The sequence below is a fragment of the Peromyscus eremicus genome, chromosome 13, assembly GCF_949786415.1.
Source record: "Peromyscus eremicus chromosome 13, PerEre_H2_v1, whole genome shotgun sequence".
In the NCBI taxonomy this organism is placed as follows: Eukaryota; Metazoa; Chordata; class Mammalia; order Rodentia; family Cricetidae; genus Peromyscus; species Peromyscus eremicus.
In genome coordinates, this window is record NC_081429.1 from 26,943,545 (window position 1) to 26,958,990 (window position 15,446).

Genomic DNA, 15,446 nt, shown 5'->3' on the forward strand with positions numbered 1-15,446 from the left:
ATCATCCCCGGATGGCTGGTGGCTATAAAAGTACCTGGGAGAGGAATGAGGGCCTGAGGATGATGAAAACTATTTCATCAAAAGTTTTGCTAGGGTTACTAACAATGGAGTCAAGAAAGATTGGATACCTGGATTATAGCACTACATATAAGAAAAAATATTTTCCTGGATTGAGGCCATGAAGGTCTGGAAGAACTCTTCAAAACTCTATTAGATGACTTTAACTTTGTCTTAATGGTTGTTGCTATTGAAGAAGAGAAAATGAAAACAAAAGACATCTCATCTCTTTGTTGTTGTTTTGTTTGCTATAAGCATAACTTTCAGATATTTGGGCATATGAAAATGGGCCTCCTTTTGTACCCTGGCCTTGGGCTCCCCAAACACTACTGTGCTATGAATGGTAATCTGTTTCTCTGAGCTCCCTGTCGTTAAGGAATTGCAGAGAAGAAGATGGATGGATTCTCTAGGATCCTGCTCCTTCTAGGCATCAAAGAGAGAAGGATGTAATTGGCTGGACCTCTAGCCCCGAAGCCTATCGGTAACATTTAGTCATCACCTAGCCTTCCCTGAATAATAGAGCTTTCCTCTGAGAAGAGACTGTAAAAACAAGATTTTAATGTGTGTTCAAAAATTGGTTCAATCAATAGGCATTTGCTGCATTTTCGCTGAAAATGAGAAAGGAAGTAAGGGTCTAGAATGAGGGGTATAGAGTGCTGCTGGTCATTCCAGGAGGCTTGAAGTGATTTTTTTAAAAAATGTGTTTGGGCAATGTTTCAATAGACACAGAGTTTTTGTTTCTTTGTTTCTGTTTTTTTAAAACATGATTTAGCTATTCTGAGTTACAGTAGCTTAAAAATTCCAAGTACTTAATGCTTCAGCGAATTCATATATTGAAGTACACATGCATGATCTATTTTTCAAATTTCAGTGACTTATTCTTTATTATTCATAGCAATGTCTGTATTTCCTACTTTCCTAACAATAGAATTCCTCCTCAATCAGAAGTTTCAGACGTCTCATCAATATTTTAAATTGAAACTAACAAACACAGAAGCACACTGTCTTGAAAGAACTGGCCATAGGAATATGATTCATGTCTGAGGTTTGCTTCTAATTAGTTTGATGTTTTATTGCCATATAGAAACAAAATGTGATCACTAGTAAAATGTAATGACATTTAGATTCTTTTTTTTAGATTGAAAAAACCCCAAAATTAACAGCAATATTTTTGGTATGCTTTCTATACAAACCAATTATTTTATAAATCAAGATTAGACAGTACACATGGTAATGGTGAAACAGAAGAAACCAAGTGAGCCACCTGTGTGTGTGGCCTCTGGTTCAGTCTTGACTGTGAAATAGCTCTCCATGGTTTACCTGCTGAAAGGCTTATGGAAAGTCTGCCTAATGTTCAGCTATGGGACATTTAAATTATTAAATATAAGCAACATTAAGATAATTTTAGGGTAGTAACACTGGGGCCCATGTTGTTTTAGGAATGAGCTTAAAATGGTAATGTGGAATTCCCTCAGAAGATCTTGACCCGAGACCAGACATGGTTGCTTAGTTTCTCTCTGACATTCCTTTTCTGAAGATAAAGGTGCAATCTAATTTATAAGATCCACTGGAACACAATTGTTTAAAAGGAACTTATAATTCTGAAATATGCATTATATCTTACAATCATTAATCCTTAATCATGCTGATCATGTTGTGGGAGAAGAAGGAAAGAATTCCTAAGGAGCACTACCCATGTGACTGAACTGTGCTTGGCTTATGCCATACATATTGTACCCAGGAGGCAAAGACTGTGTTCTCTGCTTTACAGCTGAAGAGACTGGGAAGGGGCAGCATGCTTAGGATCATGGAGTTAGTAAATCTGTCTGATTGATTCTGAACTCTATGTGTTCAAGCAGTATTACTTGGTAATTATGTTTTCCATGGAGTGTATTCAAGAGATATGTCCCTTTTCTATTCCCTTTCTTCCTTCTCGTATGTTCGGAGTCACAAAAACCTTTCCAAAGCTGAATGACTGAATACATTACTGAGTAGGGAGTGAAGGGATTTCAAGGAAAGTCCTTTTCTAATTCAGAGACTCCTTCGAGGGTGTGTTGTGTTCAAGGGATCATCAACCGTCAACTGTGATTAGTGCCCCTGCTCTGCATTTGTGTGAGAGAGGGGCCAGGAAGTGGGATAGGATAGGATGTGAAACTGAGAGATAGATAGCAGCTCCATCCAGAGGAGGCTTGTGAGATACACTGTCATATGGAGATGAATCCTGTCAGGGAGGGAGAGCCATTATGAATTTCCTCTAATTCTTGGGAAAGGTATAATTGAACACCATTCATTTAAAGAAAGTACTACCAGAGGTTGTGTTAATTATCTTTCCACTATCATTTCCTCCCAAATCAGCTAACAATATATTAGTTCTAGAAAAGAATGTACAACTTAAAGATCTTCATGATCATGCCCTTGTGGTTCTCCAGACTAGTTCCTGCTGGGTAGAATGGACTTAACATCCGTTCTCTGGTATCATAGTCTCCTTTGCAATCAACTCATTGACTTCCACATTTTTCATTGGTTTTTTTTTCAATTCATTTGAATTCACACTGGCAAAGTGGATCATTTTAATATTCCTAAAGAAGTCAGAAGTCATCATCATCTCATTAGAAATGGATCTGAACATTGGAAATCAGTGTGGGTATCTGAGTTACATGGGGAGGCTGTAGCATATTCAAGAGCTTTAGATAATGAAGAACCAATGCATAATGGCCACACTATATATAGTACTTCCATCCTTCTCCACGGAGGGGGGGGATTACATTCCAAGATCTTTACTGGCTACCTAAAACCAGATAGTATCAGATTCTCAATACACCAAGGGCTGTCTATCTGAAAACAAAGATGTTTAATAAATGACTTGTAGGCAGGTAGTATATGCAGCATGGATACACTAAGCAAAGGGGTGATTCACATTCCAGGTAGGTCAGAGTAGATGGAGCAATGTGGCAGCAGATTTCACCACATTACAAAGAAGCTTATGTAGTTTGAAACTTATAAATTATCATAGAATATTCCATTTAACATGAATTTCCCAATTCTTGTTTATTGATCTGTACTTCTAGTGGGATTTCTTCTTCCATGTGTTTTCATGGTTGTAATTTATTTTCCTTTTCTGCATCTAGAGTCCCTTTATGTGTCCCCTATATGCTGTCTTCATGGTTGTGCTTACTAATTTTATGTCTGCTTGATACAAGCTGGAGTCATCTGAGAGGAGGGAACCCCTATTGAGAAAATGCTTCTGTAAAATCAGACTGTAAGCAAGCCTATAGGGCATTTTCTTAATTAGTGCTTGATGGGGGATAGCCCAGCCCATTGTGGGTAGTGCCACTCCTGGGCTGGTGGTCCTGAGTTCTATAAGAAAACAGACCAAACAAGCCACAGGAGCAAGCCAGTAAGCAGCCATCCTCTGTGGCCTCTACATCAGTACCTGCCCACAGGTTCCTGCCTTGACTTCCCTCAGTGTACTGTGACTCTGGATACATAAGCCAAATAAACCCTTTCCTCCCCAAGTTCCTTTTGGTCATGTCATTGCATCACAGCTACAGAAACCCTAACTAAGGTAGAAATTGGTACCAGCATGGTTGGGTATTGCTGCAGCAGATCTGCCTGTGTTGTTTTGGGGAGGATCGTAAAAGGTCTTTGGAACTTTGGGCTAGAAAATCCACTGAGTGTCCAAAGCTTGGTGAGTTGTTCTGTGGGAGCTTGGAAGACAACAGTGTTGAGAGAAATGCAAATAATGAAAGTCTGGCTTGTGAATGTCCAGAAGGAAGTTTGAAAGTCACTTAAAGACTATTGAGGCCGTTGGATATTTTGAGTTAAGGATATGTGGTTCTGGTCAGCTACCAGCTGAAGAATCAGCTGTGATTAACAAGAGACCAGAACCACTAAAGTGAAACCTTCTCTTTGCTGGGATAATCAATATTGGTTAGTTAAAGCTAAGATACTAGCAGTGATTAAGATGAGACCAGCATCGTTAACTAAGGTAGAAATTGGTACCAGCATGGTTGGGTATTGCTGCAGCAGATCTGCCTGTGTTGTTTTGGGGAGGATCGTAAAAGGTCTTTGGAACTTTGGGCTAGAAAATCCACTGAGTGTCCAAAGCTTGGTGAGTTGTTCTGTGGGGGCTGGAATCTCCAAAGAAAGCTCAGGAGAGGCTGTTGGTGAAAGTTCAGCCCAGTTGTAGCAGAAGACCCCAGCATTTTGGAGATGCCAGCACCATGGGATGGCCACCAAGAGCAGCGGCAGTCTGCTTGGGCTTAGAAGACAAACTGTGTTTGATGCGGAGGGCAGAGCTGGAGAAGTGACCCAGGCCCTTCGATGGAACCTAGAAGATGGTTAGTGAATTCCAGACACTGGACACTGTGTTATTTATGCAGTTGAAGTTTGTTTTTGCATTGCTCAGGTTGTGACTGTGCCCTGGTTCTTTCCTCTTGAAGTAAGAACGTATTCAATTTGTTTTTAATTTCACAGGAGCCCACAATTGAGACTTTAAACTTTTAAAGATATTTTGAAATTTTATGAAGAGTTTGGATTTTGAAAGAGACTTTGGACTTTTTTCTTTTAAAGAGACTGAATTTTTAAGATGTTTGAGTTGGTAAAGACTGGGGGACTTTTGAATTTGTAACATGTTTTATATTTGTGATATTTATTTATATGAGACCTTGGGGCACTGGGAAGGTTAGTTTTACTAAATGACATGTTTGTGTGTCAAGTTGGCAAGAGGTCAATCATGCTGACTAACTTTTATATCAACTTGACATAAGCAAGAGTCATCTGAGGGGAGGGAAAGCCAACTGAGAAAATGCCTCTATAAGATCTGGCTGCAGGCAAGCCTGTAGGGCATTTTGTTAATTAGTGATTGATGGGGGATGCCCAGCCCAAAGTAGATGGTGCCACCCCTGAGCTGGTGGTTCAGGGGTTCTGTAAGAAAGCAGACAGAGCAAGCCAGTGAGTAGCACCGCTTTGTGGCCTTAGCATCAGCGCATACTTTCAGGTTCCTGTTCTGTTTGAGTTCCTGTGTAGACTTCCTTAGACGATGATCAGTGATGTGGAATCATAAGACAAATAAACCCTTTCCTCCCCAATTTGTTTTTGGTTATGTTGTTCATCACAACAACAACCACTCTAAGACAGTGGTCCTGGTTCATTTTGCTCATGTTTATCTTGAGAGGTCTTTGTTTGTCCTTTAATTTGAAAAGGTGATTTTTGTTGTCTGTAGTAACATATGCTGGCAGTTATTATCTTCCATGGCTTGAAGGACACCATTCCGTGGTCCCCTGACAGAGTCTCTATTGAGAAATCTGCTATTATTCTGTTGGGTTTTCTTTCATACCCAAGTTGCACTCTTTTCTTTCAGCTCTAAGTATCTTCTCTTTGTTCTGTACTCTTAGTATTTATTGCTAATGTGGCTTTTCATAGTCATACGTGTTTAGAGCTCTAAATGCCTTCTGTACCTGGATGCCTGTGTATTTCTTGAGACTTGGGAAATTTTCTGCTATTATTTCTTCAGATGGATTTCCTTTGCCCCGCTCTGTGCTCTGGCACTACTTTCTATACCAAAAAAAAAAAAAAAAAAAAAAAAAACATTTACTAAGTTTAATCTTTTAATCATTTCCTGGCAGTCTTGTATGTTTAGTGTTTACTGCTCTAGTTGGCAGCATGAATGTGGGAGAGTGGGGCCTGAAAATGAGGCAGACTTAAGTCTCATGCAATAGCCGACTTTATTCAGAACATCAGACAATTTATACTCTGAGGGTTAAGAAGTGTCTCATGCAATAGCCTTTATTCAGAGAATCAGACTGTTTATACTCTGAGGGTTAAAAACAGTCACCCGAGTAAAGTATACAATCATAAGGACAAGCTGCATATGGCAAAAACATGTTTTTCCTAGAAGCATATATAAACAAATAACAACAGCCAGTTGTAATGAACAGTCTGAAGAAAACTCACTCCTGTTTGCTACATCTGGGAGGGGCATGAAAGCACACTCCAAGAACAACCCCTGTGATGGGGAGGCAGAGGTTGCAAGTCTCTTGTCATGTTTACTTGGGATTTTCTCAGAAGGTCTCAGAAATCTCCTCACACAGCTTGGTTCATGGACTGTGTTCAAACAATTCTGTTCTTAACCTCTCATTATTTATTATGTCTGAATGTTCTCATTCATGATTGTCTCCAGCCTTGAAAATTTTCTGCTTGAACTAATCTATTGTTGAGGCTTTCCAGTAAGTTTTTTTTTTTTTTTTCCGTAATGAGATTTTTGTTTCCTATATTTAGGTCTATCCTCCCAAATCTCTGTTAGTTAAATTTTGTATGCATATCCTGCATTATTTTTCTTAATTCATTTTGATGTTTTTTCCCCTACATTTTCTTGCAATTCATTGATCTTTTAAAAATAACTGATTTGAATTCCTTATGGAGCATTTAATCCATTTCATTATCTTTGCAGCTAGTTGATGGAGAATTATGCACTTTTTGGAAGAGTCGTGACTTTTCAATGCTTTCATGGGGGGGAGTGTGGCAGGAAGTTTCAGTACATTCTCTGTGGCAAGAAGCAAGGAGGAACCTCTCATTATAAACAAGAAGCTTAACTGTTTCCAGGGAGAGAATTTCAGGTAGTATGAACCATTTTCTTCAAGACCGACTGTCTTAAAGATACAGACTTGTGCTCTAACACCAACCCACACTTACTTTGTCTTCTTGGTCTATGTGATCCTTGGAGAGAGCAAAGCCTTACCAGTCACACTGTGCAAGTGACTTGGCACCAGAGCCATTTGGAACAGCTTTTGTGTCCTTGCTCACTAGTAATGAGGTAGTAAGGAACCCAAATTCTCTGGCTGGGGTTTACTCAGGCACACCTCCATTGCTGTTTGGATGCCTTCAACCCCAAGCCCACAGATACGGTGGAGCAGCCACCTGTGCTGGCTGGAGGGGTGAATCAGTCCCCATTCTTGCAATTTCCCATGACTGCTCGTGAGTCCCAGTTTCCACACACAATCTTGCAGGCCTATTCCAAGTGCTACTTCATCCCTTGAGCCCATTACCTGGCTGATGGGGTCCCCAACCTTAAGGGAGATGCAAGTTTTACTCCATTCTGCATCCTAATAAATTCTGCATTTCTTTTTAAATGAACTTATTGCATTGACATTCTGCACAAAGGTTGTGTGTGTCACAGAGTAGATGGGGTCTGACAGCACAGCGGTATTTATTGTGAATTCTAAGGAAAAGGAAAGTATAGGAATCCTAAGGCAGAAACACTTGACAGGTGCCAGCACACTGCACAGCTCTGGGGTCAGTGATGCTCAGACTGCCTTTCTGTCATGCATCTCTTTCTGTACTAGTTTTCATCAGAGCTCCCCTTCCCTCCCCACCCACTCACCTGATTTTGTTTTAAAAAATAAAAGCAAAGCTATTAACTCTAATTTCTATTGTCCATGTACTTTTTGGTGTTTGGCTATCTACTGATGTGTGGGTCATCTTAGCAGGGGTCACATTTTTAAAGATGAGGATCTAGCCTCCCTCTTCCAGCAGACATCAGTTGCTAATAGCCCCTCCACCAGGGGTGAGATGTGCTCACCTTCCTCCTCCATACCCGCTAACTCCCTAGCTGCTTCTAAGATCAAGGGCTGTCATCCATTCATTTGAGTATCTCTTGTATAATATTAGAGGGACCAGCCTTAATATTATACATCCCAGGGGCTCAGGAGAGAGAACTACGAATGGCGAGGACTATTTTTGGGAAATAGAATCTCAGCACACAGAGCTCTTAGTCCAGTCATTTATTCTTCCAAATCATCTTCTTCCTCCTGTGCCCTGGAAGTCCTGGTATATATACACTTACAAACAGTAATCCCTTGGCAGTGCAAAGCCAGGCTTCCAGGGTCAAATGGAGGGGTGATAAGAATCACAAAGAGGGGAAGTAATTGTTAATTATCATTTGCAACCCAAAAGGGTAGTGACTAATGGGGAAATGAATTAACTAAAGGCTAAATTCGGGTAATATCTAAGAAGAGGGATCTTAGGTGCTCAACAATAATCTTAAACATGATTGGTAGAAAATGTTAAGAATCTATAAGCTGCTAGGTTAATGGGAGAAAATAAAACTGCCTTCTTTTTCCTGTGGATCCTATCTGTCCAAGCTATCTGCCATTTTTTTGCAGGGTGGGGGAAGTGTGCTCGGTCGCTAGGCAACCTGTGTACAGCTAGGTGCCTCTGGTGATAGTTAAAGGGAGATCTGAAACTAGAGGAAAAATTTGGGAAAGGAGGTAGTTAAGCTTAATTGGCACATCTGCCAGGCCTTCTCAAACAGGTAGTCTGGATGCTTAAGTCTGTTCTTAGAGAGTACAGAGGTATCTTTGATAAGGTACTTTCCTCCATTTGGGGATGGTCCTGGCCGGACGCTGCCAATGACAATAATTACAGGGAGGCTTGAACTGGGGTTCTGGCTGTGCATAGCTCTTAGTGCACAGGTTATCTAAATATTCCTTTAGTAGAGGTAAAATGGTGCCCAATAAATGATGGGAAAGCTACAATAGCACACAAGAAACTCATAACAGGAAATGGCTGATAATCAAAAGCCAAATATCACCAAGGCTCCTTGAACCTCAGCTTGACCTCTGGAAGGCCCTTGGCTTCTTTCAGGTATTAGCTTTGTCATAAGCAGCTGAAATCCTACTTTGTATATATTTGCGGCTTGTAGCAAGTGTCCAGGGCCCATAGCTCAGCTCTTGGTATAGTCCATGTCGTAGGAATGTTCAAGAACAAATTCTGGACATGCCCATGTGATGAGGGCTCTGGAACCCTCCCTCACTGGCATCTAGTATTTCTTTTCTTCCTACACTGTCACTTTTATTGTTTTTTTTTCTCTTTTTCTTTATTTTGAATCTATGTGCTTGCTAGAAAGTATCAGTTTCCAGCATCAGTTTATATTGCTTAGGAAAGATTCAGTTTTGTATTCTCTTTTCCTTGTTGTTTGCTGACCCAAAGTCTGCTACTAATGGATCTGGTGTTCTGGCTGCCCATCTGGACCTTCATGGTGAGATAAAGTGGATTTGATAGGTGCCTCCCTTTTTGCAGGGTACAGGGTCTTCCCCTTCTAGCCTGCTGTCTAAATACCACCTCTGTTCCAGGAATGAAGTAGCTACTATGTGTCTACTGCTTGCCAAATCCAAGATAAAACCTATCTCTAACTACTTTCTCACATCACAGATGCAGTTCCTTTGAAAATTTAACAGTTGAATAGAGACTACTCATCTAACACACAAATGTATGTTTGAACACTTATTAATTTCCCTCTGAGACCAATTTTAAAGAACCTATTTAAGTTTTAACTTCTCTCTAATGCATTCCAGTAAGGGATTACAATAGAGAATGTGGAGGGATGGTGCACGTGCTGTGTGTGTGTGTGCTGGAGAGAAGAATTCAGATCTGAGGGCAGGGGTTGTTGTGATTTTTTATTTTCAGTGTTTTCCACAGCCTAGCAAAGATCTATATACCATAATTAGGCCAAATAAATGAATAAGACTCATATTGATGAGGTTCTTGACAGGTATTTTTTAGAAAACAGTTTTGTTGATGCATAAAGAATTGGGCTAGATCAGTTTCACGAACTTCCTGTAGTGTGCATTGCATACAATCATGCAACTGATTGTGGTCAACCTGATGGGCTTTGATGTGCTCATGAATCTCTGATATCACCACCACAACAAGCAGATAAAAATATGCCATCAACTCCAGTACTTGTGACCTTTTTAGTACTTTTTTTTCATGTGTATGTGTGTGTGTGTATGTGTGTGTGTGTGTGTTTGTGTGTGTGTGTGTGTGTATAGCTTATTTATGTATGTAGATTATCTAACAATGTCTACCTTCTGAATAAATTTTAAGTGCACAATGCTGTATTGTCAGCTCTGGGTGCTGTGTTATACACTAGATCTCAGCACTTGTACTTATTACAAGCTAGAGTCTTCCAGGATGAGGGAATCTCAGTTAAGAAAATGCCTCCATCATATTGGCCTGTAATCAAATCTATGGGGAGTTTTTGTAATTAATGATTGATGTGGGAGGACCTGTCCCACTGTGAGTGGTTTGGTGCTAACACCTGGACGTGTGTTCCTCAGTTGCCTAAGAAAGCAAGCTGAGCGAGCCAAGAGATGCAAGCCAGTGATAGCATTCTTCCATGGCCTCTGCTTCAATTTCTGTTTCTCACCTTGAGGTCCTGCTATGACTTCCCTCAAGAATGGACTGAAATCTGCAAGGTGAAATTAAACTCTTTCCTTTGCAAGTTGCTTTTGGTCATGCCCTTTATCTCTGCACTAGAAAGCAAACTAAGACAGTATTTATTCATTCTGTCTAAATATAACTTTGTATCCATGTTATGGATGGGTTGACCTTGACTTATGGTGGGGTTATGTTACTGTGAGTCAAAAATGCATTTCGTAAAGTTAGCCCACTGAGTGTCCTTGCATGGTGACACAGGACAGTGCAGTCTTTCAGTAGGATGACTGGGCGTTCAGGTTCACTGGTTCTGCCCAGCAGCAGGACAGAGGATTGTACCACATATTGCTGGCCTGGGAAAAGATCAAAATTCAAAGTTTCTAGTGTTTGCTGCTGGATGTGTGATAAAGTAAAAAAAAATGTTTACATTGAGCCATTGCCATTATAACTTGGGGATGGTATATACAGTGGGCTATTAATCAGCTTTTAAACAAAGGCTGATCCTGCTGTTTGCAATACCATGGCTGGACTCAAGACTATGTTAACAAATAAGTTAACCACAGAATGATAAATGATTCCATGCACATGAGGTATCGAAGGCAGTCAGGTTTATAGAAGCAGAAAATAGAATGGTGGTTGCTAGGAGATGGAGGGAGGAAGAAACAGGGAGTTGTTTAATGGAAAACGAAGTCAGAATTACACAAGACAAATAGATGCTAGAGACCCATCAGGTACTTTTCCTTATGGTATTTCTTTCAGTCATCACTTCAATATTTTTTATTACCTACATTTTATAGCTGAGGATAGCAGAGTTTGGAGAGATTGAAGTAGGTGGAAAGGCATGTGTTAGTATCTGAATTTTGACACATTCTATAACTGTGAACTTGAATAAATCACTCGACCACTTTGTAGCTGTTTTTCTTACATACCTCATGGGAAAACAAATGGTGGCCTTGCAGGATTCTTACAAGGATTCAGAATAATGCAAAGGCCTGGCAAAGCTTGATAATAATTAGAATCTGTAAGGCTACCTAGCCACTATGTACAAGATCTGACCTTTGATCCAGATTTATCTAGTTTCAAAGACAAAAGAAGGACCTGAGCTTTGGTCACAATATGGTTAATAGGACATTTAACTTTATTCTAGTGGATGGGAGTTCTTTGCAAAGATCATAGTTGTATGCATATGCTGTTGATCTTATTGGACACTAGTGCCATGTGGCACTTTCATAAGTCATCATTTATTTTAAAACATATGTATACATGTTGTGCACATAGTGGTCAGTTGATTAAAAACTATTTTCTGATCATGAACATCAAGGAAGGTAAGGTCCTATTGGATATCCATGTCTTGAGTGAGGTTAGAGTTTTCTTGGCCTTTCCAAACACAACTTACGGTTCATAGGGGAAGAAAACCAACTGCCTGACAGAATTTAAACAAAGACTCTAGGTTTTAATAGTTTATACACTCATACATATGTTAGGTAAGGAATAATGGCTTTCGCCTTGGTGAATATGAACGACTACTCATTGGGATATAAACAGTTTTCTAGCTGTGCCAGCTACTAATGTAATTGTTCCTCAAGGCAAATTTAATAAATAGCTAAATTGAGTTCTTGCTGACTCTGAAAGTCTTACCTGGTGACTTGCGTGACAGTTTTTTAAAATTGCATGAAACAATAAAGACTCCAGTGTTCAGACAAAGGCTTGACGGATAACCACATCATCCAACAAAGCAATCATTCTGCAGAAAGATACAGCGATTCTCCATTATAAAATTCATAGATCAGAGAATGAGTTTGAAGTACACAAACCAAGGACTGACTCACTTTATATACATTGTAGTCCTCTGTAAATTCTTTGTTTCAGAAACGATCTTTTAAAGCTTGCATTGTGTTCCAGGAAATGAGGTCATATGTTTAGACAGTTGTGGCAGTTTTAAAATGTGCTGTTACTTCTTTTCTTTTAACTCAACAAGAAGTTAGTCTGTGGCTAGAAAAACATACCAAGTAAAATGAGCAGGGTTAGTTAAGCAGTTAGTCTGTGGCTAGAAAAACATACCAAGTAAAATGAGCAGGGTTAGTTAAGCGGTTACAGGAGTTAACATATATTAGAACAAAGTAATTAGACCCATCTAAATGAGATTTTTAGGTAGACTTTAAGTATAATCTGAGGATCTTCTGTGTGTGATCCATCATGTGGGGCACCTCAACAATAAGAAGTGAACATTTACTTTCTTTGTGGATTACTTAGGTTTTTTTTTCTTTGTAGCTTTAGGTTATATTATTACTAATTTATTTTATTTTTAAGAATTAGCTATTATTTTAATTATACTAATTATGGGTACAGTAAGTATGATAATTTGATACATAAATACATTATGTATTGATTATATTGGACTGGAACTGTATAACAGTTTTGTCCAAGATTGAAATATTCCATCCTTCAGGGAAGTTCCTTAAGCTTCAGGAGGTTCCTGAAACTGACCATACTCACTAGGTCCTTCCCTGCTAGAGTAAGGAAAAAAAAAGCATCGAAGAAGACTCTCGAACAAGCCAAGCTGCAAAGAAGACTCAGACCAGACCAGCTGCCTGGATGAAGCAGAAACCAGCAGACTGCCTGGAGCTGGTTTAGACGAACTGAGGCACCTGGAAAGGACACTCTCCAACCTGTCGAGCTGCCTACAGGCTGTGCAGTATGCTCCAGGTTCCCAGCTTTTGCAAGCTGTCATCCATGCTGGAGTGGGCTTTGACGATACAGCTGGTTTTGAATTATTTCTGCTCCTGTAAATAACTCCTCACCTACATTCCTATAAATAATCCCAGTAAAACTTATGGTTCACCAAATTGTACATTGGTGGTATTGATACTTTGGTCTTTTGAGGGAACCCTCTCTGGGATGAGTAGACATGTATGTATCTCCCCAGGAAAAGTTTTGTCACACAACAGCTGGCTAAATTTCCAGATTATTAAGCACTAAACAACTGTTTTGATTAATGAATAGTAATTGTACATGCTTATGGGATATGGTATGAATTTCCAATGCATGTCTGTAGTGGATCATTATCAGATCATGATATCTAGCATGCCCTTTTCCCCAAACATCTAAAAACTCTTCTCTAATTGCTATTTTGAAATATACAGTAGTTATCAATTATAGTTATATATATATGTATATATATATATTATAATTATGGCTATACTACTAGGCACTTGAACACCAGTGTGGCTCTAGTTTTCCATGCAGCTGGAAGTTCTACAGTCTGCAAATGTTCTTGGGAGTGCTGAAGTTGAAGGTAGATGTTTCCTTAGGATACAGCTGGAGCATTATGAGATGGTCATTGAGAATGGCAGATTCATTTATTCTTTTTTTCTTCTAAAAGAAAAACATTTAATTGGGGTGACTTACATTTTCATTATCATCATGGTGGAAGCAGGGTGGAGTGTGGGCAGATGTGATGCTGGCTCCATCTTAACTTGCAGGCAACAGGAAATGATCTGAGACACTGATATCTTGAGCCTATATGAGACTTCATAGCCTGTCACCACAGTGACATACTTTCTTTAAAAATATCATACCTATTCCAACAAGGGCACACCTCCCAATAGTGCCACACTCTTTGTGGGCCATTTTCTTTCAAGCCACCACATTCCATTCCCTGTCCCCCAAAGGCTTGTAGCGATATCATAAAGCAAAAATGCATTCAGGAGGATCCATTTCTTAAATGCTGTATTTAGTAAAAGATCCAGAAGGGACACTCTAACAAGAAAGAATACCAAAACAATATATATCTCATGAGGTTATCAAGCTGGTACTCAGTCTGCACCTGCCAGGCACCGGCTGTGTGAGCTGGAGAAGATTCACTGTCTGAGTCTCACTTGTCCAGTTTATAAACCTTGGGTAACAGCAGGTGGCATGCACATAATACTTTTGAAGATAGCTTACATTGAAATGTTTTGTAAGGCTTACGGTGCCTTAACTTCATGCTTTTGTGCACAGATGATTAATTTTGTTTTATCTAAATTTCCAATCAAGCTATAGCTAATTGTCACTTAGTAAAGTTAAATGAGGGGGACACCTACAACTGGGGAAGCTTGTCACATGTAGAGACAGTATCCAAGGATTTGGAGTTAACGACGGGGATTCAGGGTTTGTCTCTCACTCTTTAAATTAAGCTTCAGTGAGAGCTCTTTCTTCTGAGACTCACCTCTCTTTGTGCGAAAACCAGGCTAATCATAAGCACTTTCAGTCCTTTGAGGAGTTGTTGCTGGGTGTTTCCAAGGAAGGATTTGACAAAGAGATATGGTGGATGCTACACTTCCTCCTTGGCAGAGTGATGTGCTTCTCATAAATGGGGTTGGAGGTGATAAATTGTATGAACTAATTGGCAAATGCATAGGCATTGACCACACCACATATAATAACTACATGTTTGGGCACAAATAACAAGTGGTGGGCTTAGTTCTTTCTTGGTAGAGAGATTGATTGTTCCATCCTATCCATCCTCTGGGATACTGCTTTGCTCCAGGATAACCCACAAGTCCTAAATGGAAGTGTGCTATTGAATAAATTCTTAACTTTTACCTTATTAAAAATCTAAGCCCTATACATTGGCCTCTGCATCTTAACTTCTCACGGAGTGGGATTTCTGGAGGCTGCATATTTTTTTCAGGTCAGTACAGGAGACACACTGCCCTTGGTTTAAAGGAGTGAGACATGGAGCCAAAGTCAGAAGAGCTGGGAGAGGATTTTGCCTCTGAGGGGTTTAGATTTGAGTAACTGATTCCTATCTATCTGTTCATTCATTATTAACTTCTCCCACTTATTCTTTGGTCTCCTGGTGAAATTCATGGGGTCATCCTATGAAGATTTACATTCTCTCTTTTGGTTAAGTGCATTTTTATTTCTTTAGTAGCATCTCTTTTGTCTTACATAACCTGAAATGATAGTCACACAGCTCTTCTGATCTGTTGCATTTTTAAAGGAAAGAAATATCATGCTAAAACTAAAGAGGCTATAAAGCAGAGAGCATTTATAATTTATGCTCAGGACGGGTTGTGGATACCTTCTTGGGGACCAATAGATTTTAATGTGTTTGAAAGGCTCACATTTTCAGAATATAATTGCATAAGCTGGATCAATTTGTTTAGATATTTTTAGGGAATTCTTAATAA